Consider the following 20,982-nt stretch of genomic DNA (forward strand, 5'->3'; position numbering starts at 1 on the left):
TCTTATAAATTATCAATATTTTTGATCACCCTGTTAATGACAAAATGACAAAAATTGATGACATTTAATTTGTTCGTATTCAGGGAGGTCGACCTACCCTAAAACATTTATCAACTACTGTCGTAAAAGCGGAAGGAAATTTAACCCATGGGCGATCAAACCTTAGACCCTTATTTATCACTGCCGTGAAAGGCGTTAATAAATGTTACCCATCACAGCAGCTTTGGCATTTCCAATGTCTTTAATAGTTGGTATAAAATAAATTATAATATGATTTTAAACGTGGTACTGCAGTACTGAAACAACCATTAAACAAACATGGACATATTTGTATGCTGAAACAGTTTTTATAAACAACATTTTATTATATATTTATTCTGAATTGAATAATAGAAATTTCGTACTGACAAACAAAACAAAATTCAAAACCAAACAATCATAACACACGTGTGATAATTGCTTTTTAACAAATCGTATAACTTTTTCATAGGAGGTAATCACGTGACAAACCAGATGGCAACGTCTATGCGCAGACAGGTATTTTTCGTCGTTTTATACCCTTCATTACTTTTATAAACTTTTCAAATGCCTTTCATTTTTAGCCATATCAGCAAGTAAGTCATTTGCGTTTACTGCGTAATAAAATTCGTTCTTTACTCGATGCGAAATTTCATAGCGAAACCAAAAACTAACAGCTCCAGCTAAGAACATTTGTAGAGAATAAAGTCGAGATAACGTGTAAATATTAATAAGAAATAATATATTTTATTATGTATACATTATTAACAACAATAGCATAAAAACTAAGTCATCAACATTTACCCCTGCATCTCTCTGGAAATAATGACCTAATTATTCGACAAACAATGACAGCAATAAAAATTACATAACGTTACCTTGTCGTGAACTACACAACACGATACACGAAGTCAAAACCATCTTTTAGCAATCGTTCATAATGTGTTTATTTAATAAAAGGATGAAAATAGCACAGGATATGACGCTCAAGTTCATTGAAACAAATATTTCCAGCTTAACTCGTTTTTACTTTACAAAACGCATCGTACTTTCGTAACAAATGTTCTCAACCCCCACCGAAGGTTTTATTTGGCTTTCAATACAGGACAACATTATCGTCGGAAATCGTAATATTAATCTGATTTATGAAGGTGTAAAGTGCAATGTGTTACACATGAACACACCGATCACTACTTAGGTATTTTGTTAGTCCAACGGCATATAATGAAAATGCACATGCTTTGTACGAACGTCACATTAAAAAGATATGATTTAAAGGCTTGTTGAACCATGCTTGTTAAAGTCGTTTATCACGAAATTCATGGCCATAGTGCTAGAGACGGGGTTATTTGTTTCGCTGTTTCCAAATAATCAGTATAGGTGACGTGTTATTGAAAGATATAAATTAAATGTTCAATCATCCACGCATTATATCTTTGATGAACACATTGAGGCAAAGTGCGCATTCATGTTTCTTTATCCTTTGTCATTAGACCGCAAGAAAAGATTCTCTTTGTGATCTATACTAAACTGGCACTGTTTTCTTACGATCATTGAACATTATACACATCTTGTATAGACTCTTCGCCGTCATGTATTTTTTTATATAACTGAATGCTAAGTTACAACCGTTTATTTACGTCCACTCGTTTCTATTGCGTATGTTTGGCATTAAACTTTACATAGCTATTTTTTACAGTTTTACAGAGTATTGCTTAAAATAAGATAACTTAAATACATAGTGTCGACATTTTATACCTTATATTATTATGAGCAAGACTATGTATACGTGTCATTGACGGAATGATGTTCATTTAATGACATGATGTTTACCACTTTCATTACTATCAAGTGCATAAAATGAACACTTCTAAAGAAGCTGATATGTTTGCCAGAGCCCACTGTATCACATCACAATAAATCGACGAACCCATTCTACACAGCTATGCTATGATGGCAGACAACAAAATATGTGTCTGGTATCTGCTCTATATGAAATATATATGTACACCGGGATGACCTCTGATGGTTGCACGCCTGTATCCCGGTCCACCACGGCATAAGCAAATATGGTACCCAGCAGTAGGCTCTATTGCTCAGACCACTGATTTGTATACAACGGAAAGGATGTCTTACAAACCACACACGAGAAAGCAGTTTGCCTATAGGATGTATTTGAAGAATTCGGCATTGCGGTTAAATTTGTGAATTTGAAAGTCAATCATACAAAGTCACTCTTGTTGGAGAATGTACACATATACAGTAACATAGAATTTACTAGTGGCCTTATTAAATCAAAATTCGAAAGAAAACTCGCATGCGCATGTGCTATTTTTTCATTATTAAGTGAAAATCAAAAGCCGTTTTTGACTTAAACAATAGTTTGTAAATATGTTTGAACGATTTGTTCCGTACCAGCTACGACCATATTCACCAACAGGAAGTAGAGTTTTGATGGTTTCTGGTACATCAGTATGGTCACAATGACGGTATTGTTTCACGCGCGAACCATCGCCGCAAATGCCCAGCAGACAGTTACTGATTCCTGAAACCAAGCCTGAACGTTTGAGACATTCCATAAATAGAACATATTGGTTTGGTTTAGACTTGTATCGATTGTAGTTCACGACTGATCGTAGAACATCATTGCATTTGGAACATTGTCTTATAATGTATCAAATCTGAATGGCATGCTATTTCATTATGCTGCAGCTTAGCATCGGAAGATGATATGTACGTAAGATGTGCTCCATTCTTTGTGCAAGTATGTTAATGAACAGGGGTTTCTAAAAAAAAAGCCAAGCCTTGATTATGTAATACTGAGCAGATATTGACCTCTTTTAGACGATGTATGAGATAATGAGTACTTTTAAATGAATATGTATACATATTTAATGTGTTGCACAACCTTGGAAATACAATTTGAGCACTAACCATTATGTGACGTAATTCTTGGAGAACAAAATAACATAAACGCCCATTTCTGTTTTCAAAGTGATTTATTTATGTTGATTTAAAATCTGACACAAACTCTTTCCAATGTCCGAACAATATTCTGAACTTCAGGATACATGCGGCGGCCATAACGGCCGAGCGCCGCCCCGCTACAAAATAAATTGTGTGCCTTCTATCCAGCTGTTTGCGTGATAATGTGTAGTAACCTTAGTCAAAAACAGATATTAACAATGAAACGGTCGATTGTAACGTGTGCAAATTATGATGGACAGTGTGCAAAGTCAAGTGTTTGCACAACTGCAACGACAATATAACGTATGCAACGGACACATAACGAACACATACGGAAATGACCGATGTTTTGACAAACACGGTAAACAATGACTCGTGTCCGAAGTCCAGTCGATTTGTGCAGATTTTCACCAGAATTGTTCAAGATTTGATAAAAGCATGAAAATTTGCAGACTACTAGCTAAGAGCATACTGAACAATATCAGATATGGACCCACTCTCAAAATGTTGCATATAAGGGTATGGCGACCATTTTAAAATGGCGACCGTCACATTAAAAAAAATACATTTAAACATTCATAATTTTTTTTTAGTGTATCATCTGAACTAAAATCTTGTATTTACCATGCAAATGATCTTATCAATCTTATCAAAAACCAAATTAAAAATAAAAATGATCAATTTTAAATGGCGGCCATCTTGAAATATGAAATTGTAGCCACATTTGTTTAATTCAATTAAACATATTATATCAAACTATCTTAAACATTTTTAACGATCCGTTTGAAACATACACTGCAAGCTTGGATTCTTGACGACTGAATAGATGTATTTTGTTTTGTTTTATGGGATCAGAAAGTGGTTTATTTCGATTGTCCAATCTGTCCCGTATATATTCCTGGTATTGATTCTTCCCAATCTGTTCAATATTTCGTATTGTATTTGCAACCTTCGGATAGGCAATGTCACGCATGCCTATGACTAATACATCCTCACATTCTTCAAAGAATGGATAACCAATTTCCTTAAGAGTATTTGTCATCGCTTGGACTTGTTTAACAAATGAATTATGTTTACTTTCTACTTGCTCATGGTGTTTTATATCCGGCCCTTTAGTTTGTTCTTGCTTGATACGCTCTTGTAAAATCTCAAACTCATTGACCACACGAGCCGTTTCTGGACAACATATTACCCATCGTAAAAATTGAGCATTCTCTGTAAACCCAATAACTCTACCTTCTCTCTTCACTAATTTGTTGTTTTGCTCATGAGCATGGTCGACATCTAGTGCAGAAAATACGTGACAAGTTTTTTGTACAACACAATGACCCTTCTTGAAATCTGTCGCTAAACCTGGTGCTACGCCGTCTAATGCTATTATATCTCTCACATGAATAGGGAGCTAAGGAGCGTAATTTGGATGGTCCAAAGCGAAGAACTAGGATATTAACATGGTTAAAGATTCTTAATACAGCTCAAAATTTCCCTTTCGTAAAGACATGACAAAGATAAAAACTAGCAGTTCAAACTTTAATATAAGTGACCAGAATTTGAACAGTGGACTTTCAATATCTCTTCTTTCTGTCCACTCCTCAAAACTGAGACTATTGACCCCTATATCATCGACACTGTCTTAGAATTGAGTATAGGCTTTATTAATCAAAATACGTAATGAGCAAGCAGTTATCTGGTGCGCATGTCGGGTTCTAGTTACATGTGCTGACTTAAGGAATGAGACTGCTGTACCGGCAGATGCATCATTAGACTGACTTAACGCATTCACACAGACACTATCCTGTAGCCAATCCGCATTCGTTCTCAAAGCAGCAATCTCTATGTGAAGACCACCAAACATCACTACAATACGATTCTCTCCGTATCTCTCTAGCCAAATAATTGGCTCTGGCATAAAGTGGCTGATCACATGCCATAATTGGTATTTGTCCTGGATTAAGAAAATTGAAACTCTTTGATAATGGTCATTGAGTGCCAAATCATTTGCAGCAGACTTTGCCTCTTCCTGAAAAAAGTGCTATACGGAACTTATGTCCAAAGGAATGGCCTTAACCAAATGACTCTGAGATAAATTCGCATCAAAGGCAGACCATGTCATTGTATCCTTGTCTCTATCATCACCTTTCGATTTCTTGGCGTACATGATTGAGCCACCTGTATATAAGCAAGATTAAGCACAATTTAGCATACATATAAGCATGAATATGTTCAGATAGACAATGTAAAGTTTGATGCTAGATCCAAAATTGCATTATCAACGAAATGGTAAGTGCTACGTAGATATAAACTGTATGTTTGTATTCTTTGCGAAATGACTATTTAGCAATTATGTGAAGTTATATGCGATAGTGTTATTTTTTACTACATGCTACATGCTATTATATAAATTATAAGCTCTCCTCATAAGATATACCTATACTCTAAGTAGTGTGCATCACTGAAATGGTCTGCATGGATCATCAATGGTCCTTCCAAAAGTAGTACAGCAGCTTGCTCCTTCGGGAGCATGACAGGTGTTGCTATTGAGTATCTTTCTGGTTATGATTTTATATTGTCTCTTTTCAGTTTTTCATTGATAAAGATCTGTCATTACCTAGGTTTTCATCCTCTGGGTGTTGAAATAGAAAAATCTATGTTCCGTGCAATGATCCTTTAGCTGTAGTGGAGCTTGGATTGTGGTCAATATTATCTATTGCTCCGGTTGTAAAAATATTGCCACGAAGTTTCGCTGGACACACGCCATCATCATTTTGAAATATGTCACAAATAGAATGTCCCATAGCTGTTGATATATTCATCACTTATATGATATGCTGAGTCCTAAACTGATAAGTTTATCAACAAGATTGTTCTTGTTTCTGCGTGGATAACCATTCATAAGTATATTGACAATTGGGGCTCTCTATCTGACGAATGGTAAATTGCATCTGCATCTTTTCGACAACCTATTGCACAGTTGAACTGTAATAGCTGAGAAATGGTTAGTATTGATTGCGATTCGACAACATTACTAGAATGAGTCTCAATGCTGGGTCCTCGTAGGATAATTCTAACTAATGAAAGTAAAGTTTGTGCAACTGATTCTTGTTGGCAGCGTTCATTGAATGTTCCGATAAATCGATAATTTGTGTTCAGCAAATCTCTTCTCACTATCTTTGCTGCTTTTGCTAAGATATTACATTCATCACAGTAGTTACAAGATGTTGCTTGATGGAGAAGCTCTCCAACATCTTCTTTAAAGACAAAAAGATCATCTCTCCCTTGCTTATGGGCTTGTAAATCTGGTAAGGCAGTAAATATCCTATTTTGCAAGCGTGTTGCATTGACACGACCTTCAACAAATACGCCCTATTGTTCAAGACGCTCGGTATATAGTTTTTGCAAGTCTATCAGCTTGAATACCGCGATAGCATCAGTTTCAGATGGTGATGCATCAATTGTCTACCAATTCGGCATGAACGAGTCACTGCCCTGTTATAAAGATTTATCAAGCAGGTGGTATGATATTCTGCCTCCTTTGATATTAGATCACCAGCACTTAGTTTAGCTAAAACAACGGTATCTTGTAGTTCTAGTGCACATTCCTGTACTCGTCTGTCTATCATGAATGTTAATGACTCATAAAGGTCTCCAGACTCATCGTCACAAAATAGCATCTGGGCATCATTGTTTTTGTTGAATAACTGCAACTGCGTCTGGTTAGTTTTCTTGCGTGACCAGATTGTGAATGTCCAACATCATCAGATGTTTGTTTCTTTCTTTCTTGACGTGATATTTTAAGATTAGAAAATGTGTTTTTGCATGTTTATGCCACTTTGCCTTATGATTTTGAAGTGTTGATGCAATCCCGTTTCCTTCATCCAGTTGCTATAAATTAAGTTTTTTAGGGAACCCGTTTATTGCTTTATGTCTTTGTATATCATGAACATCTTCACGTTTGATTCTTTTTACCACAATGTCTTTACAAGTCACATGTTCATGCAATTAAAAAATAATTTAAAAAATGCATTGTCTCTTGTGTAATTTCGAAAAATGTAATTTTCAAAATGGTCGCTATTTAAGATGGCCAAAGTAGTTTTGCAAATTGAAGACGTGTATTGATTGGGCATATTATTAGAGATTTCTACATCAAATTTTATTGAAAAAGATGAAGCAATATATTTGTCATGATTTTTGAAGATTTTTTATGTACAAATTATGGCCCCCATTTAGAAATGGCTGCCCAAATCTGCCATTTTTATTTTTCTAATGGGTCCATATCCGAATTTAATTTGTATAACCTTAACTCCATTTCTGCAAAGTTTTAAGCTGTTATCATATTCTAAACAATTTTCACACAATCGACTGGACTACCGTAACTTATTGACGTTTGATAACCGAGGCAATGAAATGTTGATCTAGGCTTGACTGCCTTTTAAAGATTGTATGAAATTCGGTTTAATGCGTTGATACAAATTGTTAATTACCAGAAAAAATCTAAATGAACACTTCATCGGACTTGTGTATGCATTGTCACCCCTTCGAATTACGTGACACTTTTTTGTAATGGTCATTTGGTTTGGCCAGCTGCAAATGTGCATGTAGTGAGCTCCGCAAAATTAAACAGTTCTTAAGCAGGAAAGATGTTTACCAAACTACACGTGTTTTGAAAAGATTCGAAATTTTGATTGAACACAATAATTATCATTTATAGTTAATATGTGTTGCAATGAAGCAAATAAAATGTTTTATTTATATTTGAAAAGCAAAAGCCGCACATTAAAATCAAGATTTATATCGGACTAAGTAAAATCAATGGATACAGAGTTAAAGAACTCAAATTAAATACTTAATATGTACTCCTGTTAATTTCCTAACTTTTGAAACGTTCAGCGATTGCTTGTATAGTGTCCCCTTAAGGACGTTCATAAATTGCGCTCGCCGCCCATATTTCAGGGCGTCGGCGCGGGGTATTGGGTATAGTTTTCAACTAGCAATAACCACGCCTCGGATGGACCTCATTGGCTATGGTACCACCACTGCGCAAAGTTAACTCAGTATATGTTAAGTAAGGTATATATATTATTCCGGTAATTCTTTTAATTTATTGCAATATTAAGTTTTAAGCTTTCTCATTTATAGCAAATTAATGACTAACAGTTTACAGCATTTAATTGAAATCCTGTTGTTTGAGGAAGTATTTAATGAAGTTTCTAACAATACATTACGTCCCTTGAGTGCAAGGGACATCATTTAGCCACGTTTTCGTTCAACTAGGCAATATTTGATTCGGATCACAAATCAAGATTGTGAACATTGACCTTTATATATTCTTATTGATGATCATCACAACCGAAAGTTTTCAATAACAGCTCTATATATAATATAGGAAATAATGTCGTCTTTTTAAAATGCTTATTTAAAAAAAAAAATAACACCATCCATTTTATTATTTTGAAGAATTGTAGCATAACAATTATGTTATCAGTCCGTGTTGGGCTGAGCGTTTTATTCAAATAAGTTAAGTGTGTATATTCTTTGGATATGAAAAGGTTCTGTATGGGTAAGCTTGGTTTGAGCCCAGATAAGAGTTTTTCTTTCCATATCATATACATAGTAACTCACGTTGTAATCTGGATATATGAGCAGGAAGAATAAGCGATGTCGTTACAATAAATATTAAGCTATTGTTTATCGACTGTCGTTTCTAGCTCAGTATATGATTTATCGTATTTATTGCATATATCAATCCGGCTGTAATGAAGTTCCTATTTTTACTTATTGATTTGAAGAGCACTATTTTTCTAGAATGGCTTTGAAAAAAGAGATTGATTTGCAAACGGCATCACAAGTTACATAAAACGTGTACTGCAAAATGCGTTTACTTAAAACTCTGCAATCATTAATCCAATAACATATTTCGTAATGATTGTCAATTTGTATCTCATATTGTGATACTTTTGCAAATGATTGCTGTTTAAACGTTGAAACAGTCAATTAAAACGTTCCACGCACCTTGAATGATTTTGAGCTGTCTGTATACTTAATATCGTGATAAATAATTTGGTGTTTGAAAAGAGGCATATCAATGGTATGTCAAAGCCATAAAACAACGGAATCATGTCTTATTTTTGGTAGCCTTTTCAGGTTCGAACAGTTGGCACGTTTTGATGAAAGATATACGAGTTCGCATTCACAAGACCAAATCTGAATTGGGGACAGAAAGATTCCGGAAGAATCATCATGCACGCTAAAAGGTCATTATTCAATGTTGCATACAAAGTTGTAGTTCTGCGTTTCCATAAAGTTCATATAGAAAAAGCTAAACAATCGCTCAAGAGAACCGAATAAGTAATATATGAAATATATGTACATGCATGCTTCGATTTCAAGAAAATGTAACCATTAACGTGTCAGCATATATGTGCCTAAGCAACAAGACTACTGGCTGCTTGTGGAAAATGGGGTTCATCTTCAACTTGCATTCGGGCTATGTAATCTACTTTTACGAAAGGCATATTTGCCCGATCTACTAATGAATAGACCAGCAAAGAATTAATATACACATACACTTAACAGTACTGTTTCTAGCGTAAAACAAAGTAAAAATTCAAAATAAGTAATATAGTAAGTGTATTTTGCAGAAATATCATACAATAATGATTGGTGAAGTTTACAGGTATTTAAACAAAACCAGTTATAATTGTATCAAGCTAAATATGGAACCGTTTGAGTACATCTATGTCTGTATAATCAATACAGATAAATAGTTATTATAAGTTGGAGGTCCACCCAAAATTAAATTCGAATCTAAACCACATGTCATTTAAACATCAACGGCACAGTAACGAATGATAATTTTCCTGTGTAAATAGGCAATCAACATATTAGAATATAATCTAAACTCAGTAACATATAACAATAATTATAACTTAAAGGGAACACAAACTATATGTTTGAATCTCAATTGCATATTTACGTAGTAACGGCACCAAACCGAATAATATGCATACGTAATATTATTGAAATATATATATATATATATATATATATATATATATATATATATATATATATATATATATATATATATATATATATCAGCATATACGTAAAAAAAACATGTTCGATGCTTTGTCTTATTTATACGAAAATGTTTAATAGCTCTCTATACTGTGGTTGAAATAAAAGTTATTGACTCAAAAAAAATATTATTATGAATATATTTTGTATAGATCATTAAGTGGTCATTGCTATTAAATCGAGGGTAAATTCCGTTTCACTCTAATGCGTGTATCATAGGGTGCAGTCTTATCTCTTGATGTTTGCACACCTGTTATTTCTACATTAATAATATTTTCACATAATATCTCATTACTATATATCCCTATGAAATCAAAATGATTTATTGCTTTTATTCATTCTTTGAGTTTTTTAATTTTACATATACATTGACAAATTCTGTAATGTTGAACGTATGCAAAAACACTAATGCATACTGTTTCGGATCCAGATATCAGCAAAATTGAAACATCGCTCATCGATGAGTTTTTTTTCTAGTACAACTGCTCAACAGAACTCAAATGAGTTCCGACTTGAAACCTGTTAATGGAGTTTTGGATTTCCCTCATCTGAATCCATTAACATGCCACATCTGTTATTTTGCATAAGGGGTGCAGCTACTTTACGCTTGTATGTGATGGGAGATATTTGCTGATGGCATTGTAATGATTCTTTTCTACTCGTGATGAATATAACATGGGTATTTTACATGAAGTGTTGATGCACTGCCGTTTCCTTCATCCAGTTGATATAAATTATGTTTTACATGGAACCCGTTTATTGCTTTACGTCTTTGTATATCATGAACATCTACACGTTTAATCCTTTTTACCACAATGTCTTTACAAGTCACATGTTTTTCAAATACAATAAAAAAAAATTGTCTTTTTTTGTAATTTTTGAAAAATATAATTTTCAAAATGGTCGCTATTTAAGATGGCCGTAGTATTTTTGCAAATTGAAGACGTTTATTGATTGGGGATAGTATTAGAGATTTCTACACCAAATTTAATTGAAATAGATGAAGCAATATATTTGTCATGATTTTTGAAGATTTTTTATGTACAAATTATGGCCGCCATTTTAAAATGGCTGCCAAAATCCGCCATTTTGATTTTTCTGATAAGTCCACAACCAAATTTACTTATTAAAACCTTCACTCCATTTCTGCAAAGTTTAATTTTCTAAACAATTTTCACACAAATCGACTGGACTACCGGTACTTATTGACGTTTGATAGCCGAGGCAATGAAATGTTGATCTAGGCATGACTGCCTTTTAAAGATTGTATGAAAATTGGTTTAATGAATTGATACAAATTTGTTAATTACCAGAAAAAATATAAATGAACACTTCATCGGACTTGCGTATGCATTGTCACCTCTTCGAATTACGTGACACTTTTTTGTAATGGTCATTTGGTTTGGCCAGCTGCAAATTTGCATGTAGTGAGCTCCGCAAAATTAAACAGTTCTTGAGCAGGAAACATGTTTACCAAACTACACGTGTTTTGAACAGATTCGAAATTTTGATTGAACAAAATTATTATCATTTATAGTTAATATGTGTTGTAATGAAGCAAATAAAATGTTTTATTTATATTCGAGAAGCAAAAGCCGCACATTAAAATCAAGATTTATATCGGACTAAGTAAAATCAATGGATACATAGTTAAAGAACTCAAATTAAATACTTAATATGTACTCCTGTTAATTTCCTACTTTTAGGAACGTTTAGCGATTGCTTTTATAGTGTCCCCTTAAGATTGGGTCCTGTATGTAATACAATTTTGACAAAATATTTTATGATGATGTATGTTAGCTCAATAATAAAATTTGCATTACTTATGTTCGATAACGATAAGAACCAAAATCTCGGGTCAGACAGTAAGGATCACGATATAAGTGGAAAGAAATAGTTTTCGCTCAAATACTTTTCAAGAAAAGATTTGCATCCCAGTCCCTTATCGATTCATCTTCAGCAAACAAGAGCACTATTAACATCAGCTATCTATACATTGTCTTCAGGGATATCAATTAGCACTCGTTCATGTACTCATGCGACCACATTCTTCGACGAGCATAAGAAACATGACAGTTCGTCGCCCAGATGGGGAATGAATGTCGGAACGATGCATTTTTTAATCTATTTTTTACCTGATAATCATGTAAAATTAATTCAATATATGTTTGAACTGAGAATTGAGTGACAAATCACATGGAGTAAAGAGTTTCTCTATTGCTTCCAAGTAATTCTTGAAATTGTTCGATTAAAATGGTATTTTTTATTTTCTGACTTATCTTACCAGGGTATTTCCATTGAATTTGAGTACATGTATATATGGCACAATGGTGCGCATCAAATGTCAAACAGTAAAAAATGACATTGAAGTATTATGTGGATGCTATTTTCATTAGTCGTTGGAAATAATATTATTTTGTAAGTAAAAACTTGATTTGTTTTTGTTTAGAAACCGTTTTACCACCACATCGTGCCAACCTTGTGTACTATGCATTATTCCAATCCATGTCATCATGCATTAGAATAACATTTTGTATTCCCCTTTACGAATTGTACAGTCATCAAACAAACAAAGTATTGATCATAGGCTTGTAATTGGTCTTGACAAATATTCCTATAGCAAGTGTTTAACAAAACGGTGATCTTCTATAATCCGAAAAATACGCTAACGTACACAAATATAACTTCAATAAATTTATTCAATGATATATTCGTTGACAATATTATACATTTATGCATTGTGTTTTAATTTTCTGTCAATAATATTTTTAATATTTTTTTAAACTATTATAATCATTTTTTTTACTACGCATAATACTTTTTCATGGAAATTAATAACCACTAAACTTGATATTTGTCTCGCTGGTAAAACAGTTACTGATTCCACTTGCATTGTTTTTGGTTACAGTACGATGCATGTAACAATCAAGATTTTCATGGAAGATGTTTAATCAATCACCATTTTACCTTGAATTAACCATGTACAAGGCATTACTGCAGATAATTGTAAGACCCGGTGTCTAACTTCTCAATCGTCAAGTTTTTTTTATTTTCTAACTGACTGTTACACAAGGATTGAGAGTTGTTGTAATTATTTAACGATACTTAGTTATTCATGCTGCTGATATAATTTAGGGTAATTTAATCCGAGACTGTGTAATAAAATCAAAACCATGAAGCATAAGAATCAATGAACATTCGGATGATCGTCATAAGAGCGTAGGTCTAATTTGAAAACAAACAATTAACTCAAATAACGAATGATTACGTGTTATGAAATAAAATCGTGATATGAACATTCTGCTTAAGCCTACTATAGGGATGTATAAAAATAACAATTCGTTTAGTGACACAAAGGTATATTTAGTAAGCTCCTTCCAAACATTAACCAATTTGTTCGTATGCATAGTCGATTGATTTCCACAACATCAGATGGACTATATTCGATGTGGATGTATCAACTGGATAAATAAACGAGATTTCTTCGACAAATTATATACTAGGTTTTTATCAATGAATGATCTTTTCGAGTCCTGGAAATGATACATCTTTATGATCCATCAGTAAACATTCAACATGTATTTGTTACTAGATTTTCGTATACTGTGGCATGTCAAATGATTTGCAAATAACTCACTATAATGGATTTGCAATGAAAGGCCTTGATTCGCATATAAAATGATACTAGTACTGATACTGTGAGCTTATATTATTAAAAAATAATAAATTATGTTCCGATAAAAAATATTGCAATCGGTTATTATTGTATTTGCTAAAATGCTCAACGTTTCTAGTTCATTTGATTGAGTGTGTGCTTTTTCAACGGAAACATCATCCTGATAAGCTCTGGTCCTTGTATGATAAGTACATAGAATATTATTATAATTTAATACACAAACATTCCTTTGGAACTAAAATATAATTTGCTTGTCACATTCATAAAGCAACAATGTAATCGAAATAGTTTTTAGGTGACTGTGTAACTAAATAGGTGTGACGATGGTGTAAATGCGCTAGGGCACCCCTATATTTTTGGGGGAACCAGTATCTTTTTTATAATAATTATCTTGTTGGTAGTTTTCCCTACTATAGCGCAGAGCGCCATATTTATAACTTCCTAATAAAGAACTTTGGTTAATCAACAGTCTTTCTTTATTTTAGGTGAGTATAAAGGTTTAGTAAGACACACACACCATGCTCCCCTGTTACTTGAATAATGTATTTTATGTGAACTATAATAGTTTTGCTTGATACTTTCTGTTTTGATGATATAGTCGTCTAAACTTTGATGTCATATATTTTCGCGGGAAAAGAAGCAAAAGCGTAAGCAATACGTTTTTTTTAAATCATTTGTTGAGTCTTGACTATGCTGTTATGTTGCGCGTATACCTATACATGTTTATAGTACATGTTTATAGTCTTGTTTAAGCGAATGTAGTAGAGATATGTGTTACGTAACTTATTTCAATGTAAAGCGGAACAAGTGCTCTGCTATATTTAGAACCGAAAGTTTATGTTACGTAACTGATTTCAATGTAAGTCAAGCGGAAAAAGTGCTCTGCTATATTTAGAACCGAAAGTTTATGTTTCGTTAGTATTGAATCCAAAGGAATTTTAAATGCAAGAAAGTATTAGAAATAGACAAACAGTGCAGCCACTATAAAAGTTATTGGTTGATTTAGTTTTGCAATAAAACATTCCTATTAAATATGTATCATCATTAGTTATAATACAATCTTAATGTCCCAAACCAGATAATTGTGCTAATTGAATGCGTTGTGATTATATCTAATGTATTTTGTTAATCATTGTGCCAAAGCAATGCTTAGTGCAGTTAATATCAGATAAAGTGTCATTATCTATTTCATTGATGATTTTATTTACTTATTTATAGTAATGACGTTATCACATTATGCCAGTATGTGTTCTTAATCGTAATTTATGTGTTCTTTTATTAACAAATTGGGTCAATTCGGCTGATGATGCGGTAAATTACGCACAGCATGATTTTTGCATGTGCTTGTTAAGGAAACGGTGAACAACGGGGTCCACTCCTTTGGCCACTTATTTTCCTCCCAGATCTTTCGGCATAATGCCGTCATTACTGCAGGAGTTATTTCTCCTCCGTTCTTAATCAGCTGTGAAGGGACGTTGTTCTCTCCCAGAGATGTTCCATCATTCGGACTACGCAATGCATCGTTCACCTCTGCCTTCAATTTTCTTAAAAAAGACGGCTATTATTATCTGTTAGAGATGCACGTTGCATTTAATTGATTAAACATGATATATGTTTAGGTATTGGTCCGATGTTATTTGTAGTGTGGGCGATGAACATGTATCTTTCGCTTGTCCATTTTAGATTTGGGTCGCCATGGCTAGTCAGAAAGTGCTAATTTATATAATGCAAATAAGGACCTTTTTTGGTGAAGATGATTTTAATTAGGAACTGAAATACATTTCTTGCACAGTAATCAAAGCGCGCATAAATTGCAACTTCAAACTACAATCACGGCAATCACGGCAATTACTGTGCTTCTTTCACCCTAGTTTCTGTTTTGGATAATTATCTTGCAGAGCATTTGTAGAGCAAACTTTATTACTTAACTAAGTTATGCGATGCGTAACAGAGCGAAACAACACCAATCTTACTGAAAAGCTCTTAGCAAATCAGATCAGCTTTGTAGTGGTATTTCTATATTGTGTGCGTGTCTGACAGTGAGTGTTTAGTGAAATATCTAATTCATATAAGTTGTATCTTTTTATCAACGTAATGAACACGAAGACAGTTCTCACTAAATGCTTCAGAAGAGCAATACTGGGTTTATATGACTATTTTTAATAAAACTACTGTTTGCAAATCATGCTCCAATCGCTAAACTGTAAGCATTCATGTGTTATGAGACTCAATAGACCTCATTTCAATTTGTATTTCGTAATTCGTTGACAAAGAATTTAAATTATCAAAAATATTCATTTATACTATTGTTCACATACGATCGCAAACGCGGTATAATTACAATTCCATCCGCGAATGAAGCCCACGGCCATCAAGAAAAACTCTCTATGAAAAGATACATTTTCTAAGAAATCAAGGTATGGATGCATGGATGCATGGATGGATGGATGGATGGATGGATGGATGGATGGATGGATGGATGGATGGATGGATGGATGGATGGATGGATGGATGGATGGATGGATGGATGGATGGATGGATGGATGGATGGATGGATGGATGGATGGATGGATGGATGGATGGATGGATGGATGGATGGATGGATGGATGGATGGATGGATGGATGGATGGATGGATGGATGGATGGATGGATGGATGGATGGATGGATGGATGGATGGATGGATGGATGGATGGATGGATGGATGGATGGATGGATGGATGGATGGATGGATGGATGGATGGATGGATGGATGGATGGATGGATGGATGGATGGATGGATGGATGGATGGATGGATGGATGGATGGATGGATGGGTAGGTTCAGTGCATGCCCATAACAGTGGGTATATACTGTTCTAGGTTTTCTGTCGCTTATTTTTTAAGCAACAACGTTCTTTGCCCCAGACATATTACTAGCGCCGTTATAGCATTTCCCACGACAGTTTTTCAGCGATAGGTTCAGGCGAAGAAGGCTGTCTTCTATTGTGCGTTTAAGTGAATTGGAATCTATAGTGTCAACTTTGCAAAGTCCAATTAATTTTTCAGGAGATATTAATTCACATGCCTAAGTACGATCACGAACTGTTCCTTGTTGGACATATCTGTCGTTTCGTCCGCCGTTATAGAAAAATACACAGAGTCTCGAATCTGCTGGGCAATTTCCCGGATTATGGTTGTAGCCATGATATTTACCATCTCATTTTGCGATTCGCCACATGTGTACTTCTCATTTTTGCGTTTTATCCAGTCTATCAAACGCGAATCATTTCTCCACAAAGATTTAATAGTTGAATGTAGTTACTGTCCAACTCATCTTTTCTCTTCTTGTTTTGTCAAAAAGTGGCCGACGGCCCTCGACGGCCCTGTTTCCACTAATTATATATTGAAGTTATAAATAATAAATCGTACTATCTCAATCAACGCATCAAATGTTCGAAACGGGAAAAGACAAGCAGCAGGAATTGTTGTGTAATTACAAACACACAAATCATTTGCAAGCATGCATAACGCCTCCTACCATGCAGGTAATTGGGTTCTGTTAACTGGGATATTGCCTCGTTTGAATACACAAGCATCAACAAAATGATAATAATGAGGGAAATTGATTTTAAAACATACCAACTCATTTTAAAAGTTTTGATAAGATAAACTTACAGACGCATTTATGTTTATCATTTTATTACAGCTATTATTTAAACAAATAATAATATTTGCAAATCAATGCCTTGTTTTTTCAAACCAAGAGAAAGTCAAACGAGTACAGACAGACAGACAGACAGACAGACAGGCGGACGGACGGACGGACGGACGGACGGACAGACAGACAGACAGACAGACAGACAGACGGACGGACGGACGGACGAGCGGGCGAACGGACGGACGGAATACAGACAGACAAACAAATAACCAGACCCATTTCGTTTATCATATCTGGGATTATATAATACCACTGAAACCCTTATGTTCTCATCTTGATCACGATGTAATCATGTCATCCTAAACCACATAAACTATATTATGTTTTATTACAGTTCATGTTTACATGTGAGATAACATTGTAATTATATTTTTAGATTTTTATTAAATGCATACCATTACCCACAGTAACATATATTTTCATATCGAATTACACGAGTATAACATGTAACACAAATGTTAAGTATTTTGTACCACATACAAACACAATTAATAATTCAAATTGTTCAGCTTTCCAAAACTACGTGCACGATTCAAATGGTCTGAAGCCTCGTTTTGGAACAGTAAGCGCTTGCTGACCAAGAGTTCAACCAATTTTGTAAACAAACATTTGTTTGACGAAAAAATCATAACTTTACATGAAACTACTGATTAAAAAAGTTGACGTACGGAAAACATAATACTTTTTCTACTGTATGATTCTCTAAAATTATGCAATTATTATATTTATGCATCTTTTTGTTTTAATATTTGCTTACGACGCAAGTTTTTCTATTCTTTATTATTGTTAAATTATATTTTGAACTTTCACTCCAGGTTTTCGAATATATTGATCATTAATAAGAATAATAGATATATCTTAGACGATCTAGATTTTTAATAAAGCAACTATAACCATATGCCACGTAACACTTGCTGAAATGATGTCTCTTTAATTCACGGGACGTAATGTATAAGTAGATATATAGAATATTATATATATTATAATACTTTTTACAAAGACGGAATTGCGGAAAATTTGCTTAACTGCAACATTAGAAGTTGAGTTTACATGCTTAAAGGTGTAATGAAATATGCATGAAATACCGACTTTATATTAAAACGTCGAAAAGTATATACGTAGTTAGCTTTGCGCAGTGGCGGTACCATAGGATGAGGTTTATCCGAGGCGTGGTTATTGCTAGTTGAAAACTATACCCAATACCCCGCGCCGACGCTCTGAAATATGGGCGGCCAGCGCAATTTATGAACGTCCCCACTGGGACTGTCTTCAAGTATTGATAATAAACGTTGAAAACTCTAATAGATAACTCATTGAGTTACATTTTTTAGTGAATAACAATTAGCATGTTTTTTTAGGAAAATGTTCCGTACACGCATATACACATTACGTCTCTTTTAATTAAAACAATTTACAAATTAAAGCAAACACGTTTTGACAAATGTGTGTGCGCTGACATTGTTGGCATTTCGGGAGCCTCAGTCATATGACTTGCTGTTGACGCTTTTAGCCTACAAAATGCTTGTATTTATTTAAATAATGAACCTAATAAAACGCAAGCAAACCTGCTCTTATTCAAAGCATGAAAATCATATTTATATCTATAGTTTACAATTAAATAAACATAATATAGTTTAAATACATATATTTAAATAAGTTTCTTTGCATAAAAATATAAAGGAAATAATATCTACAAATAAGTACAAAACACATTCATACCAGGATCATAATGAACGACTCAATTTATACTAACTACAAACATATAAGATATAACCTTTTTCCCCACACTTCATACAAATAGACGAAATACTAAGTTAACAATTAACATATACATTTGTGTCTTTTTTACATAAATTGAAACTGTGCGCATCTTTGGAATTTCGTTTAATTTTTCAAACATGCAAAAAAGTATGTCAAAATAAAATTGATAAGCATGCATTTACACATATTCCATATACTAGTAGTCTAGTACAAATGGGGGCCCACAGTGCATGATTAGACGGAGTTTTTAAAACAAAATATATGCTAATTATGTTCTACATTGTCTTGGGTAAACGAAAAAGTGTTGTTCCCACAAAATGTTGTTTTCCCATGGGGTCTAAATCCAATATCTTAAAACATAGAAAATACAGTGTTTTTGGAAATGATATATAATAACCAAGATTTGTGTTAGCTTTTTTATTTAAGCATTTGATGAAATATTGTTCTTATCTAATCAAATACCCATTGTGCAAATAAATTACATTAAAAAGAGAAAAAAACACGCAGCATCAGTGCATATACTAATACAAATAATAATCTCTTTTGCATATAACATGTTGCAATTTGAACTTGAAAAGCAATTAAGATATAATTATCATTCTAACAAAATTTATACACAATAACGATAATACTTTATGAATATTCAATGCGATGATTATCCTTTATTGTGTTATATAACTAATATAAGACAAGAAAAGTAGGTGGTAAGACAATAATTGAACATAGAAAAAATTGACATTAGCAGAAAAAAAAGCCAAATGTTCATTTTGATATTATATGAGATAAAATAACCTTTTATTTAATTCAGCTGTATGTTAAAGGGGAATCATTAGAGTTATAAAGGGAATTCATGCCACTTTTGCTTTCAAACGTGGAAACATTATTATGGGTTGTACGCAATCCTATTGTTGTCCTATTGTTATATGGTATTGTCTTATCAAGCGATATCAATATTACAAGCATAAAAGAGCGATCTTAGGCTTTTAGTATGACCATTTGAATGACAATGGTTTGCTACTCGCTTAATGAATCGTGAATATGCGATTATTTGATAAAAACGGCCAACGGAAAAACTTTGCGAAACCACAATATCGCAAACTCAAGTACCTTTTATTTGAAGAATTGCTTCTTTGAGATAAAGCATGCGATACAAGTCTTATTTTTGATTATCTTAATAATTGATTATTTTTGCTTTAAATAGAGTGTTTTTCAACATGAAATTTACTCGAAAAAATGGTTTTCCCATGGGATTTTTTCCAATAGGATTTTTTCCTCGTTATTTTAAGAATGCGAAAGAAATCAAATGAATTTTTTTTTGCATTTTTTTAAAACGTGTTTTTTGTAGTATTTAAAGGATCCTTTTTGTAGATGTTGGCATATTTTGAAGTTTGTCATTAAATGCTTTATATTGATAAATGTAAACATTGGATCGTAAAAGCTCCAGAAAAAAATAAAAAATACAATTTAAAAAAAGGAAAAAAGTAGCCGGTACCAGGGCTCGAACCAGCGACCCCCTGGAGTCCTGGAGTTAGTCTGAAGTAAAAACGCATTAGCCCTCTCGGCTATTTCGCCGTGTATACACAGTTTAAGTATTTTATATATTATATAAGCAATCTTCGATGTTTCGTAAATTTAAACGACAACAACAGAACTCTCCAAATTATTCAATCGTTTCGCGTTGCAACGCTTTATAATTTTTAGGTTTTCAAATCGTCAAAAGATACATATAATGGCTATATTGGACTATGGTAAATGTTCAGTTATACTGTTTCCTCACAAATATCA

The 20,982-nt window shown here is 33.5% G+C and overlaps 2 non-coding genes across 2 annotated transcripts; one reads left to right on the forward strand and one right to left on the reverse strand.

The window, feature by feature from the left end:
* Positions 1-7,889: 7,889 nt before the first annotated feature.
* LOC127863901 (U4 spliceosomal RNA) lies at positions 7,890-8,030 on the reverse strand. The gene has a single exon (XR_008041237.1). It is a non-coding gene; the product is annotated as a U4 spliceosomal RNA (small nuclear RNA).
* A 10,530-nt stretch (positions 8,031-18,560) lies between these two features.
* Positions 18,561-18,699, forward strand: LOC127863902 (U4 spliceosomal RNA). The gene has a single exon (XR_008041238.1). It is a non-coding gene; the product is annotated as a U4 spliceosomal RNA (small nuclear RNA).
* Positions 18,700-20,982: the final 2,283 nt, after the last annotated feature.

This window comes from Dreissena polymorpha, unplaced genomic scaffold (assembly GCF_020536995.1).
Source record: "Dreissena polymorpha isolate Duluth1 unplaced genomic scaffold, UMN_Dpol_1.0 chrUn056, whole genome shotgun sequence".
Classification (NCBI taxonomy): domain Eukaryota; kingdom Metazoa; phylum Mollusca; class Bivalvia; order Myida; family Dreissenidae; genus Dreissena; species Dreissena polymorpha.